At 45.8% G+C, this 17,981-nt stretch overlaps 1 protein-coding gene across 1 annotated transcript in view; it reads left to right on the forward strand.

Annotated features, from left to right (window-relative positions):
- LOC115319835 overlaps positions 1-17,981 on the forward strand; it is a 32,013-nt gene continuing 14,032 nt past the window's right edge. The window contains exon 1 of the mRNA XM_029979842.4: positions 1-105. The gene's annotated coding sequence lies outside the window, so the exon portion shown is untranslated. The remainder of the gene's footprint in view (positions 106-17,981) is intronic.

A 17,981-nucleotide genomic window follows, 5' to 3' on the forward strand; every position in this document is an offset into this window, starting at 1 on the left:
CTTTTTGAACGTCGACGCTGGGCAGTGGGCAGATGCTAGTTCGTGCTTGTTGGTTGATAGCAGTTGCCTAGGAATACGAGGTAGGCGAGGTTACAAGCTGCAGTGGTAAGTTTGGGAGTTTTCGTGCATCGACGTCGTTGTCGTGAGTGTTGTGAACCTCCCACACGCTCGAAAAGGATTCTGAGCGAGATTTCGTTCCGTTTGATACTTCATCTCGAACGGAGTTAGGCTTAATGTTGGGCGCCGTTGGTGCAGACATCTGCCGGGAGGAGGCGTTTTTCTTTGTTCGAATCTTGGGAACGCACGTGGAACGTGTTTTCGGGATCGATTATTCGAGAGGCGCTATTACGGTCCTCGGATCTACTTCAGACCCAGCATTGGGTTTTGCAAGTATTTTACTTCGTCGATATTTTTGTCATTGGTTTCTCGCGCAGTTTTACACTTCACGGGCTCACCGACAGGTTTGAGCGTCCCTGGGTTTGTATCCCCCTACCCTCTTGTTGCCACTTCCCCTGTCTCGACGTGCACTGAGCTGGTTTAGTTATTTTTCCGTTTTTCAGCATCACTGCCAGTCTTGCAGCCAGCGCCTTCCGTGTTTTCGGCACCAAAACAAGTGCCTGATATAGCTTTAGTGGGACAAAGTAATGCCCTAGCCTAAACATTGTGCGAAAGGGTCTCCGCAATCGCTTCTAAAATCAATGTTACAATCACCAGCGGGTTACCTTGACGCTACACTGGGCAACGCGTTGCGCAACATTAGGGAGGGGCAGGAAAGTGTCTAGGCTGGTTGGCGCAATCTATCGCCCGATGTAACAGACAGCCACTAGCATCCATCCATTTGCGGGGCCACATTCCTTAGAATATTTTTTCTTCTATGCTTTTCACTCCTGTCTCGGCCGAGGATTTTAAATGCAGATCTTAATCCTTTGTGTGTAAAACAATATTTTTATCACTGCCACTACATGCCTTGCACTAACGTCTATTTCGTACCACCACGGAAGATAAAGAGGGGAAAGCTGGTTTTGTATGAATTTTGAGTAACTGGTTAATCCACAATCTTCTCGGGGGAGAATTAGCAACTATCACAACCTATAGGGGGCACACTGGCACCTATCAAAATGGCTGTCATCTGGATGATCATTGTAGAACAGCAGTATAAATCTGGGCCTGCAGTGTATAATTTGTTTTTCTGTATACGAGCACTATTAGGCCTTACTTTATTTTTTAATGTCGGGGAAGGTATAGGCGGACATATCTATTGTAGAGGCAATCATCCCGGAGCTAGGGAATGCGATTCTCGCACCGCAGTACTACCATCGCTGCAAGTAGTGAATAGCGACGTCTGGGACTCAAAAGGGAGTCCCCACTTCTCTTGTGGTGACCTGAGAGCTGACAGGACGACGTCAGATGCAAGGCATGTATACGTGCCTTGCATGTGTCGCGTCACGCTGTAGAAGGACGGGGCTGGCACCATGATGGTGATCGACTTCACATCGCGCGGATGTGCTTACCAGGTCGTAGGATGCCGTTAACTGCCTGGACAGGTGCTGACGTGCACCATCTTTTCAACGAAGATACCTACGCTTTGACGTGAACTTGAAAAAATGTTCCGAGCTTACATTAACGACATTCATCCAGTATGTGTGGAATTTTTGGACGTTAGTGAAGGGGAAAGCTTTGATATTCGGTATGTCGCCGACAAAGTTTGACGCTACGGACTGCCGCGCCGGCAAAACAAGAACTTGCTTACATGCTCAACAATTATTTGTGAGCGGCTCTAGGAACTGTTTGTAGTGATGTTGTTGCAATTTCACGATGTGCCGTTAAACAATGCAAGGTTACCATGTCGCGGACGGCTTAAGCCAATGCTCGGTGGCAGCGTCTGCGAGCATGCACTCGTGGCACAGTTTGTTGGTTGGTCGGGTTTGCAGCGCAACACACTTGCCCATACTTGGCAAGGGAGCCTTGAAGATGTGCTCAGAGGCGTAAAAACGCCGCGATGAAGCAAAAGGCAAAGGGCATCTGCAAATGGGCAAAGCCGATGCAAGCCACACGGGAACATTAATAATGCTGGAAAAGTGCCGTCGCTCGCTGCTACAATATGCGTCCCCTAAACTGGATACTGTGTTGTGGGGCATGCCGATGAAACGATCGTCGGGATACTTGGCTCTTGCTATAGTTGAGTGCAACACATTTTTTCATGGTCTCGCTGCGAATGGCCTTCGGCTCTACCACTAGTGCTGCACTTGCTTAAGCCACCAGAAAATGCTTGAGGATGTATATTCTGGGACAATATTTATGTAGATTGCCATTGCTTTTGTAACAGAAATGTCCAGTTTCTGCAAAGAAACTCCTCAACAAAATATCTCGAATTGGGTTGCAGTTATATAAAACATTTAAATCTTAGCAAGATTGTAGGAATCTGGCAACTTCCTTGTGTATAAGGCTTTTGACAGGTAGCTTTCTGAGACTATTTTCAGTAATATCATTTATATAAGTATTTTGGGAGTGTGCGACACCTTGGCAGCTGGTTGGCAGCGTCACCAACGAAGGCGGCCACATTATGTCGGATTGTGAGGTGCTGTTTGCTCGAACCTCTTATGCACCTACAGTTTTTTTTGGCCGCGTTCGAGTCTTCCAGTGGCTTGATGTTGCTCCAGAGTGAAGGTTTGGTGCCTTGACATTTGAAAATGTATTCATTACCAGCATCGACCCGTAGCCGTTCCCAATTATTCTACCGACCGGAGTTGCTCAGAGCACGAGTTAAATTTAAGGGGCTACAACGGCAACGGACCGCCATTTTTTTTGTTGTATCTCTTCTGGAATGTGCCTTTACAAAGTGCTTGTGTGCTTGACAGTCTGGGAATCACTATGGGATGACCTTCTCTAATGCCAGGAATTGGTAAAATCTACATGAAAACATTTTCTGCTCCTTTTTATCGAACTGCTTTTCGCTCGATGGTGGATTTAGGAAACATACTGGGAATAACACGATCACTGCTGTTTTCACCAGTGCATTGAAGAGATCTACACTCTCAATTCCAAATCTTGTGTAAGAAGAAAGCACTGACTAGGTTCCCAAACATTTGGTATAGCATTGTGCTTAGGTAAGCTGACACTGGCTATAAACTAAGGTCAGCTGCAAAGCAGGATATCTATGTGAGTCAGGGAGCCCTCATGTGCGCTTTGCTAGGGTGATGCCACCCTTTGTAATACCACTTGTCGACAAACCAGCAGCCATTTTGGTTCTCGACGATAATCCGTGGGGCTTATAACCCTCCTAGAAACAAGCACCTTATCTCAAGTTCAAAGCAACGTTGTGGAACCCATGGAGGGAGGATTAGCATTTTCCCCCTCGGATGGGAGGACCGATGGACACAAAGGCCACTTTCCGGCGCACGGAGAAACAATGAGAGGAACAAAATGGCGGTGGAAGAGGGTGTGGGAAAGGGAAACAGGCAGTTGGCATCACTCCATGCGAAGCGCACATATAGGCACCCTGATGCGAGTTGCTTCTGGTAAAAGCAGAGCTAGGACTGTGGTGCCACTGTCTTGTTGCATGCTTCCAATAATTGTGTAGTAAAGGTCGTAAAACACCCTGTGACGTCCCCAATTGGCCAGTTGGAGGGGACATACTAACATTTCACAATGTGTTACTTTTGAACTAATTTAGCATGGGATGGATTATAGTACAGTCAATTTGTAGTAAGTGGTGTGGCACTTTCAAGTGCTTAGCAAAAACGGGTGAAACGGCTGCGCCTGTTGTGCCAGACGCATTTGTCTGCGCCAACCTGCGCCATTTCGCAGAAACTGCCCCACAGCCAATACCTTGCGCCATTATGCACCAAATCGCACTACTTGCGCAATAAAAAAATTTTTATTTTGTTTTGGTTTCGGTTTCTATCGACTCGATTGGCAACAATGAGCGCGTTTAGCTTGGTCGGCCTTGCAATCCTTTGTTCTGTTTATTCTCCCTGTGTATCCCGAGTAGGAAGCGCGCCAAAGAAACTCTGGGATCGGATTCGGAGCGCTAGACCTGCGACTGGATTATTATTCTTCAACCATCAGCGGTTAAGCAAGTTGGCCGAGGTGAGGTCGAGTCGTTAAGCGTCAGATTGCCTGAGGCTCCGCGGCTTGGGTTCCGGACAGCAGCCAGTTGAAAACAAATGAGCAAAAGATTTCTTTTAGTACTTTATCGTTAGAACCGCATTCCCGCAAGATAATTTGTGATCTGATAGAACTGAAACGCGGTCCCATCCGAAACCTTGCTGGCCAGCAGCTGTCACGCGAGCGTTAGATCTGCTCGGCGTACTTTAACCATGCTCTTGCTAATCGCTTTGAATACAATAACTTCGTTAATTGTAGTCTGCTGCTTCGATATTGAGTTGCACAATAGGATAAACTCGAAATTTGTTGCCCTGTTCCTCCACGCAACTGCACGTCCGTTGCTTACGCACGTCAAGAGGTTCGCACATATAATTACTATGTCGAGCACGTGTGGGTTGTGCGATAAGCAGGGCTGATTTGCATTTTGAGCAACTGAAAGCCACTCAAAATATCCAGGACATTATCTTCAGAAACATATGGTACTTGCTTTTTGGTTGTCATTCAGGCTCACAAAGTTTCAAGTTTTCGCATCTGTTACACTGTTATACCATCTGCCTAGGTTCCTAACCATTCATGTTCATCTGTGCTGCTAAGCACAATCGAAATTGCTCTCGTGCTCGTCTAGGACACAAGCTGAAGTGCAGTGAAAACTGATCTGAGCTGCTCCTAGCCTGCTCCAGAATGTAGCTTTAGCTGCTCACGACCTGCTCCAAAACAGCGGTTTCAGCTGCTCCCATGGCTGCTCCCAAATACATTTCATGAGTTCCACCCCTGAAAAACTATAAACTAAAATATGGTTTATCAATCTTAAGATGTGGAGACAAAGTTCTACCAATCATACATTGCATTAGTTGTTAACTGTTCCAAAGGCCGTGCTGTAAAACAAAAAAAAGAATGGTTTTAATGTCTGAAGCTGAAGTTGCTATAAATAATTTGCTTAAAAATTTTGTAAGAAATAAACATCAATAGTATGAGATAATTTTAACTGTGTGCTTGAGGTCCTGACTTAAAACAGGTATAACATTGTTGCTTTCTAATCTGTTGAATCAACTCCATCTTCAAAGTTTCAAGCTTCACTTAATGCAGCAAAAACAGCTTGTGGCACTCAAGGAGAATGATTTCCAGTGGCCTTAGGCTCAATTCTGTACAATAAGCTTGCATCATACCTCCTTGATCCTTAAATACTGTAAAGAACTTAATTTTCGCATGGACCTAATTCTTCGAAATTTTGTGAGCCGCCTCCGTTTCGCGAACAATAGGTCCCGCGAACAATTCGGAGGAAATTTCATCACCTCAAAAGCAACATTGACACACCAGGAAAACACTCATTCGAAAAGTATCACATCATTTTACTGTATGCGATATGTGAATGGGATATGGAAAGTGTCTTAAAGTAAATAATGCAATAAGTCGGAATTCATGCTCAGCTCGAGAAGTTTATTTGGCACCTTCAGACAACTCCTGCCAAGGGGTTGGTATCGCGTCTTAACGGTTCCCGAGATCCGCATACACCTCAATCAGCCACACTGCGTGAACGAGCTTCATAACACTCGCCAGCAAGTCGATCTTAACGTGAGATACAATTTGTCCTTTCTCCATTACCCTTTGCACACATCCGGCATATCACTGGGTAAAGCGGTTCCTCATGATAGTCTTAAACACATTGTTAATGTTTAAAGGGGGGGTGCCACAATTTTAAGATGAAAAGAATTTGCATCTTGTTATTTTTACATTGTTTATAGTGTCCCAGAGGATAGAGAAAACATCTTCATTAAAAAATGTTGGAATTCCGCTGCATAATCACAAAGCAAAAGTCAAGCTTTTCCCCCCACCTGCAGCCGCGAGTGGCAGCCAAGGGAACTACGGTGAGAAGATTACGTGACCTCGCTCGGCTCTAAGCTGCAGCTTAGCGCCCTCTAATGTCTGCAGAGAGAGGGAGAGGAAGCGTCCTCTGAGAAAGCACACTGGAAGCTAGACGGCACCCCGAATTACATCACTAGAAAGGGGACCAGGTGTGACTTTGAAGACTGGGAGTGAGTTGAGGGGTGCCAGAAATGCCAATATTTCTTCTTTTCTGTTTTACATGACAACTAGGACACGCAGGCGAAATCAGTTTTTTGTTGTTTATTTTAGAAGTGTCGGAAAGCAACTTCCCCAAATGTTTGACTGAAGTCCGGAAATAGTTGCACCCCCTTTAAATCATTTGGTTGCAGGAATCCTATGCAGCTTGCCCGGACGAAGACATACTCAATGTTGTTTGCAGCTAGTTTGTGCAGAAGACTTTGTACGATGTGCAGCGAAGACGTCAAAAATACGAAGTGCATGTTTACTGGCATCCCCCACACGACTCCTATACGTCTCCTCGTACGGAAGAGCAGTGCCAAGAAACCGCAGCATTGTGATTTCGTTGCTCCAATGGTACTTACAGTACCACACATCCCAGTCAGTTGGAAACTTCACCTTGGCATGACACCTGTCTGTTTTGCCTGCATACATTACTTGAGGAGGCAAGAGTTTGCCAGAAAGCATCATAGTCATCAAAATGATGACTTCCCTTTTGTCGTCTAGGTCAAGCACCGTAACTTGCTTGGAACCTCGGGCCTCCATCGTCCACTTACTGGACGAAACCAGCTAGACACCTTTTTGGTCCCAGTCGAGCACCAAGTCGTCGGGAATATTGAAGTCGTTTCTTTTCTCATTGATAGTATGCAGGAACTTCTTGGAACCCTCGAAATCATATGAAAAATTTTGTGCTGTCTTCGTTGCCTTCTGTTCGATGAATCCCATCCTGTGCAGGAAAGATCTTGCCCAGGATCTGTCGAGAACGAGAGTCGCACCAAACTCTGGCAAGAGTTAGGGCTCGGTCGCCCGCACAATGCCCAGTGCAGCAGCAATGCAAATCCTGGTGTTTTCAATCCCGCCCGCTTCTCTGAGCTCCACAATGTATGCCCGTACGTCATCACCCAAGTTTTCAAGCACAGGCTTGACACCTCCAAGTCTGCTAGTTAAGCTAGCCAGCTCTTCCGAATGGCGGGACTTGCAGGCTTGGACATAGGTAGTCTTCATCCCTTTGATGGTGCTCTCAATGAGAAGCTTTTCTTTTCCACCAGAAAACTTCCTCTCTGCAGCAATTGTCCCATTTTCCGCAGCATATTTTCCAATCTTGCATCTAAGTTTGTCATTGTAAGTGGAGTAGGGCCCTCGTTTCTGCTTTCGGGAGTCCACGGCGGCTGAAGCGGCAATAACACTTTGATTTGCCGACGCAAAAGAACGCTTGTCACATGTGGTCTTGCATACCTGTGGATCAGGCAGTCCGGGCGTATGATGATCTTCTGCATTCTCAACTGCTGGCTTGAAGTAACATAGTTATGACGTCGCGGGACAGCAGACTGACGGGCACAAGGAGACGTACCACACTGATAAGCGCTTGCTGGCATCGACGATTACGGAACACGACCAAGTTATCGCAATACAAATTTCGGCTCAGTTTTGCACAACAGCCTCAGAATTTAATAGGTCACTTGTCTAGTGGTCAAAATTGTACATGCCGGCAGCCGAGTGGGAGTAATTTTTGCTTGGTGGTCGAGATACCAGTTTATCGATCTAAGCCCCTCTACCTCGTTGTGTCAAACACTTGCAGTACTCGGAAGTTGTGCAATATTTTTCGTGTTCATGGCCTGTTCTAGTAGGTTACGTGCCCAGCTTAGAAAAAGCTCTGCTACTATTAAGTTCACCATGAAATTCATGGCCTGTTCTTTGAAGGCAGGATGTTTCAGTTGCTTGATACACCTGCAGAAGATTGTCGTTTACATACTGAATATGTAAAAAAAATTCCATATGGAGCGAGCATCTGAATCGGAAGACAATTCATTTGGTATGTGTGGAAGGGAGAAATAATTAAAATGATGGTGAGAAAAAATGGCACGGGGGAGGACTAAAAATAATAAGCACTTGATATATCTAATTACAGTGCTAAAATGACACCAGAGCAGTCAACATGTGGCTTCGTGATAAGCAAAGCCAAAAAAAATTAACGAAACATCTTACTGTCTTGTTCGTCTGCAGCCATCATCAAATGTTTGCCTTTTTCTGAAAGACTAAGATCACTTCAATCTGCAGTTGCATTTAAAGTGTTCTTAGCGGTAGCTTCAGAAACTCCTGTAGTGAAAGAAAACTAATCAAATGAATTTGGACTCCACAAATTAATTTATACCTCCAAGTTTACTTTCAAATGGCACACATTAGATGAAGCACAAAAAAAGTTGTATTTTTCATTCACCATGTGTGAAGAAACGAAAGTGATAGCTTTACATACCTGCCAACTCTCCCGAATTGTCCAGGAGCCTCCCGAACTCTGATCACATTTCCTGATTGCATGGACACGACCTAAAATCGCCCAAAAAACAACTGCTGTTAAATTTCTTTTTCTTTTCTGTGTGGACGTTTTATTGCTATAATCACGTGTGTGTCAGTGCGAGTTTTAGGTTGCTCCGGTGGGTTACTATGTGACAACTCAGTCGGAGCAGCAGCGTAAAGCGATGGTAGATTTTCAAACGCCAAGGTATGAAACCTATTCTGGAGTAAGTTCGAGCATATTTTGGAAGACGGCTTATATGATTGTGGGTGCGTTAGGCTACAGTTGGCTTTGTTGGGTCGTCGTATGAAGTGTGGAACGCTGAACTCCTCTGTTTCCCCCAATTTAGTTGTTTATTTCGCGGCAAGGCCGACATCAAGATACCCATCACTTCACAGAAGCGTCAGAACTATGTTCGTCCCGCAGAAGGGCGGGGCACCATCGGCAGTTTCCTCCAAAACAACTACGAAAACAGTGTGATCCCCGCAGAGTTCCTCTTCACGGGATTTCTTGTCGACACAACTTGCTGCTAAGCGTGACGTGCGGGACCGTTATTTCGGAGAATGTTCCGAAGTGTGACGACGCAAAGCGCTACAGATGTGGACGCACTAAAGCAACTGCCATCGTCGGGGAAATGGCTGCGGTCGCCGAAAGCTCAATGCTGGAGTCTCTGAAACGCCGTGCTTTCGCAATCGCTGTGGACGGAAGCAACGACAGCGGGTCGCAAAGATACCCCATCGTGGCAACTTACTACGTTGAGGAATCATGGAATGTCGAAAGCAGACTGCTTTATTTACAAGAACTCCATGGAGAGGCCACCGGGCGAAAGATCGGAAACCTCGTTCTGGATGCGCTCAAGTCGCGCGATATACCCATGGAGAACATAGAGATCAGTTCAAAAGAAACTAGTGTGCCTTCACCCTCCCCTCATTCCGATGTCAACCTCAATAATTTCAAAACTTCTAAAAAAAAAAAATTTACTTTTTTTTTCCTTTTTTTTTTTGCGCAGCGGTTTCCCAAATTTTTATGTTGCTAGGTTGGCAGGTAGTAGCGCACGGTTGCACGGGTGGAATGGTGCCGTCACATACCTGAGGACAGAGGTGCGACGTGGTTAATTTTCGTCGTGGATGCCATTGGCGACTGCCACCGGTGATTCATGAAGTAGGTGGGAAAGCGTGGTGGAAGTTTCTAAAACCATCCAACATTACGTGTAGTAACTGGATACTGCCAAAATGGTATTTCACATATTGCGAGTAATGTTTTGAAAACAAGTCTCAAGCAGACAAATCAGTGATTCGCCCATCATTTACAATTCTTGGCGGGAATGGCATCGGGCGGCATGGCGGGCATGGCGGATGAGGAGTCCCGACTTTCCTCTCCTCACAGCAAGAGAGAAAAAGGTGTTTTCTATTTTTTGTGCGTGCAGCCATGGCAAGGACGAAATCACTGCAAACCATAAAGCTATCACTCTAAAGGTGAAAGTCCTCATGTGCAATTAGTTGCACAGTTCACATTTCTAGATTCCCAAGCACACTCATTGGCCTGAATTTACTACATATAGACCTTGAAAGATTGGGATCGCTATTGATCTACATGAACTTGCTACAAAATATTAGAATGAGAAACAGGCAAGGTCCATAGAACATTCTCGCTGGCACGAAAGCCATCTCGCAAACTGTTCTCTTTCTTTCCCACCTTTGTTTCTTAGTTCTGGGAGGAACACACAGATGGCACCACGGGGCTATGCAGTTTACTGCATACTCTGGCTTACTCCACAAGTTGCCTAGCCTTCGAGTTATGAAATTGGAAACTAGTGTGATAAATACTGCACAGGGGCCCCGAGAGGATAACCAGCGTTTTCACATAACTATTTTGGTCATGTCCTGTTCTTTTAGGAATGGGAGTTTTGATAAAATTGTCAAAGAATTTGAAAATGTCATTTTGGTAGACATTGTGTTAGTGTGGCCAAAGCTGTAGCGGTAGCCACAACCTCTCCACCAGCTCGTCTCCCAGACGGCGTTCTCGGAAGACCCCGTGCACAGGGGGGGCTAATACCCGACCTGCCGTTTGGGAGCGCAGCGCTCCGTTGCCCTTTGGCCAACGGAGCAACGCGCTGTGAGGAGGTGCCAGGAAAGGATCACACAGAACACCACACAGCCTGCACTATGCAAGACAACTTTGGTCTAGCGGCCGGGAAACACCGACATTGTGTCTTCGATATTCTAAAATTGGCCATGTAGTTTCAGTTGATTAAATTAGACATTTTAGCTGAACACGCTTCACTACATTGTAGACTTCTACAACATCCTGTCATCTGTTGCTTAAAATACTCTTCAGTCTTTGCAGACCCTGAGGAGATGCCAGAAGAATGTCAAATAGTGTAATTGAAGTTAAAAGCGCTCGGCTCTTCTGAAAGCTTGGCCTAATGGAAACTGGCAGCAGCCTTTAGCTTTGAAAGACGCCAAAACGTCTTCCAGAAAGGATCAGTGGAAGACATGTTGCCAAAGCATGGCTTGAGAAGAATTAAATGCAGATGTGGAGGTTTCCAGAAGCCTTAGGGACAACGAAAACGCCCGCACACCAATCTGTTGGGATATTCACTTTTCCGTTAACAGCTTTAGACTCGAGCTTCTCCAACCCTTCAAACCACTTTGAGAAGCCATTTGAGAATTCGGGACCCTGAGAGAATAAGAAAGTACAGTTAAACCTCGATTTAATGAAGTTGACTGGAGCCGCAAATCACTTCGTTACATCGCGGAATTCGTAAAATCGGGAAATGCATTTTTTGGCCATTCGATTCGATAATTAGGACTTTAATGCAGCGGCATCCAAGCTGCTTCCGCGGCACCGTATTAAAGGGGCACTGACACCGCAAAGGTCGTATTTATTTTTATTGTCTAAAACGATGCAAGTTGCAGTCATAGACACGCAAAAAAAACCGCATCGCGGAAAAAAATTTTCTTGCGCGCGCGCGCGCCTTTTTGTTTTTGGCGTTTGATTTTCCCGCGTCTCGCCTCCTCGCTTCTTTTGATCGGTGACGTCAAAAATCAGGAAATTTAGAAGCTTTGTAGGCGACATCTCTATAACATTTAATTACGGCAATCCTAAAACATGTTTTTTAATGCAATTGCGAACGCACTACGGCCCTTCTTTTTGAAATACCAAAAATCGGGAGTTCGTTGTGGTGCCGTCTCCTGGATTTGTATCCTCCAACGGAAAACAGGCGACACCGCTCAAAACCGGTCCGCCGCAACGCCGGGCGCTCGCTCCTTTCCTCCTCGCTTTGGGTCGCCATGGCAACAGCAGGGAGTGGTGAAAGGAAGTCGACTCTCAGGTCTCCGCGATTTTTGACGTCAAGGCACCGGCGCCGATCGCGCGGGAACTTCGAATTCGGCATTTGGAAATTGTTTTTTTACTTCACGAGTACTGAATTCCCAAATCTCAAATTTTGAGGGTAATGTCCCGGCATCGTTTTCAATCGTTTCGGATAATAAAAAAAAATATGATTTTGATGTGTCAGTGCCCCTTTAAAGCTTTCAATTCTCTGGAAAACAACAAATTTATTGCTCAAGAAGGAAGCTGGTGATCTTCGACTCCGAGTGCTTCGTCAAAAGCGGAAGCACACACTTCTCGTAAGCGGTGAGCGCGTTGAAAGCAACTGCAGTTCCCTCGTGCGCACCCGCGAACCGCCTCAGGAGATCAACGGCATCCATCACCTGGCTTGGCGTTGGCACGGGATCCTCGACTGCTTCGGCGTCATCTGCTTCGGCGTCGTCTTTCTGTCCAGTAGCAACGAGCCCCAGTATCTTGCTGTCGTCCAGGACCTCCGTCGTCTGAATGTCAGCATCGGCGTCGTCTCTTAAATAATCTCCAAAGCTCGAGTCTTCCGACACGTGGCCCAGTTGGCGAAGAGCTTCCCAGGAACTGGGCGTGGCCTCTTGGTTCGGGAGTTCAGGGTTGGACGGATCCTCGGTGTCGGGCGTTTTGAAGCCGGCGTGCCTGAAGCAGTTCACTATTACCGACGTCCTTGTCGCCTTCCATGACGCCGTTATCAGAGCGATAGCCATGTAGATGTCAATCTTTGTGGCTCGATCATGCTCCAGGTTCAGCAGCAGCTTGTCAATAACCCGACACTTGTACACAGACGTCACGCTGTTCATAATGCCTTGGTCGAGTGGCTGATTGACTGAAGTGGCGTTCGGAGGGAAGTACTGGAGCTGCACGTTCGTCAACTCGAGCTGCGAGACGCAGTGCGCCGTGCAATTGTCTAGCAAAAGGCACACTTTCCTTTTTTGGCTGCACATGTCGACATCGAACTGCTTCAGCCACTTGCCGAAAATCGCGCGCGTCATCCAGGCTTTGCCATTTGCCTCGTACTGCATGTCAAGCTCTCTGCATCCTTTGAAGCAGCGCAGGTTCGCACTCTTTCCGATGATCAGTACTTTTCGCTTGTCGGTCCCATCCATATTGACGCACAGCAGCATCGTCACCCTTTGCTAGCTTTGCTTGCCGCCGTGACAGGACGCACCTTTTTGGGCAAGCATTCTTTTCGGTAGCATTTGATAGAAGAGACCGTTTTCATCGGCGTTGTATATGACCCTGGGGGCATAGCTTGTTAGGATGTCCGGTACATTCTCAGACAGCCAGTCGCTGGCCTCAAGCCTGTTGACACTATTTTCCTCGCTGCATATCACCTTGCCTACAACCGTGTAACGCTCTTTATAACGCGTCAGCCAGCCAGAACTTGCTTTGAAGTCATCAAAGCCCAGCAGACATGCAAAAGAGAGCGCTTTCCGTTGTAGCACTTCCCAGGATATCAAAACGTTCTTGGCTCGCATGTCCATAAACCATGTGTAAAGCGCTTCTTTTAACTTTTTGTACGGCGTAGCCTTAAGGTTTTTCTTTTTCGTCGCCTTTCCTGACGAAGCCGCTCGAAGGATAGCGTCCTTCCCCTTCAAGATCGTGCTCGCTGGGATGCCATGCTCTGTAGCAACGTCTCATTTTTTACGTCAACTGGCAACAGCATTGATTACCTTTGCTTTTTCTTCTAGAGAGAGAACTTTTCTTCTTTGGCGGCTCCATTTGGCAGCGACGTAGACGTGTTGGTAGAGGAATCCAACCCAGGAACAAAGAAACACGGATCTCGGCTGCGCAAACGGCCAAAACGACAGATGGATGGATGGATGAATCCGGCTGAGCCCTTTGGATCAGGTGGTAGCTTACGCCACCTAGCCATTTTGTTTTACCATTTAAGCTTAGAATATTTAAATGTGTAACCTATATTCACTCTGCACTGCAAAGAAAGTGAGGCTATAAAAACCCCTTGCCATCAGTTAATAAAAAAAAAAAACTAGTTTTCTCTTGCTTTCTGCCACCATTCACTTAATCCTTGCTTGGTAATCTCTACTGTCTTGAAATCCACTCTCCCTTCGCTGTCTCTAAAACCCAATGACTTTATTAAATCTATGTCGTCTTCGGTAGGCATAAGGTGGAGCCCTTTACAGTAGAGTATCAAGTGCTCAGCCGTCTCGTCCTCCTCTCCACAAGCAGTGCACACTGTATCCATTTCCTGGTACTTCGCTCAGTATGTTCTGGTTCGCAGAACCAGAACATACAGAGCGAAGTCCTCGCCTCAAACAACAACAGTCCTCGCCTCAAACAACAATGAGCTTCCCCTAGAATTGTCATAAATGCTTTCTTTGGCAATAACTGTTTTGTTTAATCTATAGCTTTCCAAAGCCGTCTTCGCATTCCTTTGGCGCCGACGACGGCGAACGTCGGCGGCGCCATCTATTGCACGCGACGTGAAATACCACCGCCAGCGCCATCGGGTATAGTTTACTCAAAGCTCGTGATGCACAGTTCGTTTTTGCATGGAGTTCCATAAAATACAGACATCGGGTTCCTCAATGTTACTGATGCACCATAATGGCAATTTTCTGAGTCTTTCGTTTCGAAATATCCGTGAAACAACCTCGTTTTACTTACATTTATTTTCAAAAAAGCTTCGTTAAATTGGAACGTTATTTCGTCATTTCGAGTTCAGAAAAGCATTGACCCCTAGGGAACCTTACAGAGAATCAAAATTTCTTCGTTAGATTGCGGAATTCGTAAGATCGGGTTTCGTAAAATCGAGGTTCAACTGTACCAGGGTGCAGCCGAGTGAGTCGTAGCCCTTTCATATGCACACCTGGATCGGATATGGAGCTGAGGAACAGGTTGACACCAAAAGAAAAAATATCTAACCTTTCTGGCTCATTTTTAACCCCTTGCCTACCGCAAAATTTTGAAAAAAAAAAAAAAAAAAAACAATTTGAAAATACAGATTTTTTATTATGTGCCCCCTAAATTTAATATGCAATACGAAGGCCAAAAACAAATGCCAAAAAATTATTATATGAGAGTTCTTTGAACGCACACACTGTAAAAGAAAAGGGGACTAAAGTTCGGCTTCACTGCATTACCACAGACAGTTCACATCACCTTGCACATGGACGTTCAGGCCAGGCATAGCAGTACTGCAGACAGTTCACATCACGTTTCACGCAAAGTGATCGCAAAACGTGGAGGGGCTGGAGGGGATTTTTTACGTTGATTCTAGTTCAATGCTGACACAATGTCCTCATCGTAATAGGAGTCATCTGAGCTAAAATCCAATAACTCAGTTGCATCGCTCTCGCTGTTCGATGAAATATTTATCTCGTCTTCCAAATCTGAAGAGACACCACAATATCTTCGTTTTTGCCCCACTTTTGAGGCAAGATCGTCACTACGAACGCAGCGACCAGACGTTGACGCCACCATTTTAAATCCCGTTGCCTGCGTTGGAACAATTTTCCGTCAAATTCAGAAATTCACAATGTTTTTATTTTCTGTGAGGCGCCATCTACCCATGGCAAAGCTAACTAGAAGCACGTGGACTAGCCTAGTTCGTCCATGGTAGCGTACTGGAGCCCAAATCAACGTGGACGAGCCCAGCTCGTCCTCGGGGGCAGCGGTACAAACAGTGTGGACGAACCCAGGGCTTCCATGGTAGGGAAAGGGTTAAGGGAGGATTTGGCGTCTTTAGCTTTTTCTTTATTGGCCTATCTCCTTGATATTTCGCATGGTTACGTGGTCATACCTGCCAACTCTTCCGAATTTTTCGTAAAATGTACGAATTGAGGCTAATTTTACGATTTTACGAATCTTGCCTCAAATCTTACGAAAAATATATTTTTTAATTTTTTTTTTCTTTTTGTCTTGTAACTTCGTTGTTGGCGGTAGCTTCACCGCCACAAGAGGACGATAGGTATTGTCCACAGCAGCGTCGTGGTTTTTACTATCCGTCTATCCGGTGGCCACGGATCGAAAGCCAATCCAAAGCTCAAAGCCTCTGTTCGTATGTTCGGCGGTGCAGGGGTGCACGTTGGTTCGGCGTGTTCAGACGTTGTTGGGCCTCGTTGTTTCGGTCAGTTTCGAGGCGAGAAGTACGGCGTCTGTGTTTGTTGCACGTGTAACTGTAGCATTCTCCTGGTCACTTTGGCTTCGCGGCGCAATGCTGAACTCAAAACCTCAAAAGAGGTACTTTCGGGTGTTCCTGAAGTCCTGCACGTCGAAATTTCTGTGCTTCATGCCGCCCAAAAAGCGAGAGAAGTTCGGATTTTGGAGCACGTGCATGTAAGCGTTTCGCGCGCTGGCCAGGCTGACATTAAGCTGCACATCGCTTCGCATACCCCCCCCCCCCCCCCCCCCCGCGGCTGCGGGACTTTTACGAATTTGGAAGTCCACAAGTTGGCAGGTATGCGTGGTTCTGATTTCAGAAATACAATCTGATTTCAAATATGCCTTTTGTAACAAAAATTACAAACATAATTAAAAACATAATTAGCTTATTACGGGGTTTTAAAACACTTTCCTATTAAAATATATTCTTAAAATTGGTGTCAGTTGTTTCCGAGAGGTATGCCATGCAAGATAAAGCTATATTCATTTCTTTAAAACCGAATAATCTGCATAAAAAACAAGTCTAATTGGAGGCCATAAAATGGCTATAACAATGCCCAAATGTGAAATATTAGTATTATAAAAAAATACCATAATAAAAATGGGTTTAGCTCGCTGTTTAGTTCTTGCTAAAGAGAATACTGCTAAGCTCATAAAAATTGGCCGAGTAGAAGTTTATGAAAAAAGCTCGTAAGTCTGGAGCATGTGGTGAAAAAAATCAAGCTAAGAAAATCGACTTTGAAGTTTAAACATGCATAAGTCTTGGATGTTTCAAGCTCAGACAGATCTGTCTGGTTTGAACTGTGGAGAAAGGAAGAGAAACATGCTCAAGAAGCAGCCCGATAAGCAAAAAATTTTTAGCCCTAAAGCAAACTTTTTTGGGGGTAGCGTCACATGCTGGCTCAGATGAGGCTGGCTGGTTCTGAAAGAAGCCCGGGACTGTAGTCTTGCGTTGTGTCTGCCCTTTGCCTTGTGGAGAGCTGCTGCTTCATGCTGTCGCTGACCAAGAACACCTTGTTGGCCTTGTGGAGCTCCTGTCATCCTTCTCGATGCTCCTCCTGACCAGTGTGTGCACAGTTTCTTAAAACCCTTGAAAACCCTCGATTTTTTTTGCTACACTTGAAAACCCTTGAATTTGATAATTTGGCTTGCAGGGCCCTTGAAAGCCCTGGATTTTCTTGGCTAGACCTTAAAAATCCGTGAATGGCTATTTATAATGGCAAATGCGAGTATAGTACATTTTTGTTTGGTAATAGATTTTTTTTTGTTTTGGTCCAAATTATCTTAATTTGTTTAGATTTAGCTGATATTCATTGGATGGTTGGCCACAGTGGAACAGATCCGAATCCAATCTGTTCCGAGAATGCTTTGCACACTGTTTCTGCTATTGGCATTGTGTTTTGTTGTTGGTCATAGGAAAATGCGTGGCAAAAGCAGCCGTGCAGAAACAGCTTTGATGTCGCCGTCATGTGCGAGTCAGCGTTGAAGAGCCATATGAAGAGCATGAAACATGCCGGCATCGTGAAAATTGCAGCCAAGAGCTCGGTGCAAAATTACCTGGCTCCCAGGCACGAGTGAACAATCCACTGTCCCACCTCCACCGCAGTTGCCAAACTTAAAGGCTGCTTGCAAGACGCACGAGTAGATGACAAACGCCGAAGTGTTGTGGACTCTGAAGGTCGTCACATCCCACTGTTGCTACTGGTCATCGTCACTAGCGGGCAAGTTGTTCCATCAATGTTCCCAGACAGTGAGGTGGCAAAAGCGTTTTCTTGCGGAGAAAAGGAATGCATCTATGTGACGTGCCATGGACTGAGACCTTTCTTTCTAATGGCCTTGCAGCGGGAAATCGAACAGTGAGCACTATGTGGTGCTTTTTGACGAGTTTTTGAACGACTTTTTGCATCACAAACAAGTAGATGTGCGCGTAAGGTGTTGGGACTCATCTCACAAGGTGACAACAAGGTACTACAACTCAGTATTCATGGGGCACCCCGCGGCCGAGGACATGCAAGGAAAGCTGTTGAGTGCACTC

The sequence above is a fragment of the Ixodes scapularis genome, unplaced genomic scaffold (assembly GCF_016920785.2).
Source record: "Ixodes scapularis isolate PalLabHiFi unplaced genomic scaffold, ASM1692078v2 PGA_scaffold2__306_contigs__length_199485367, whole genome shotgun sequence".
NCBI classification, from domain to species: Eukaryota; Metazoa; Arthropoda; class Arachnida; order Ixodida; family Ixodidae; genus Ixodes; species Ixodes scapularis.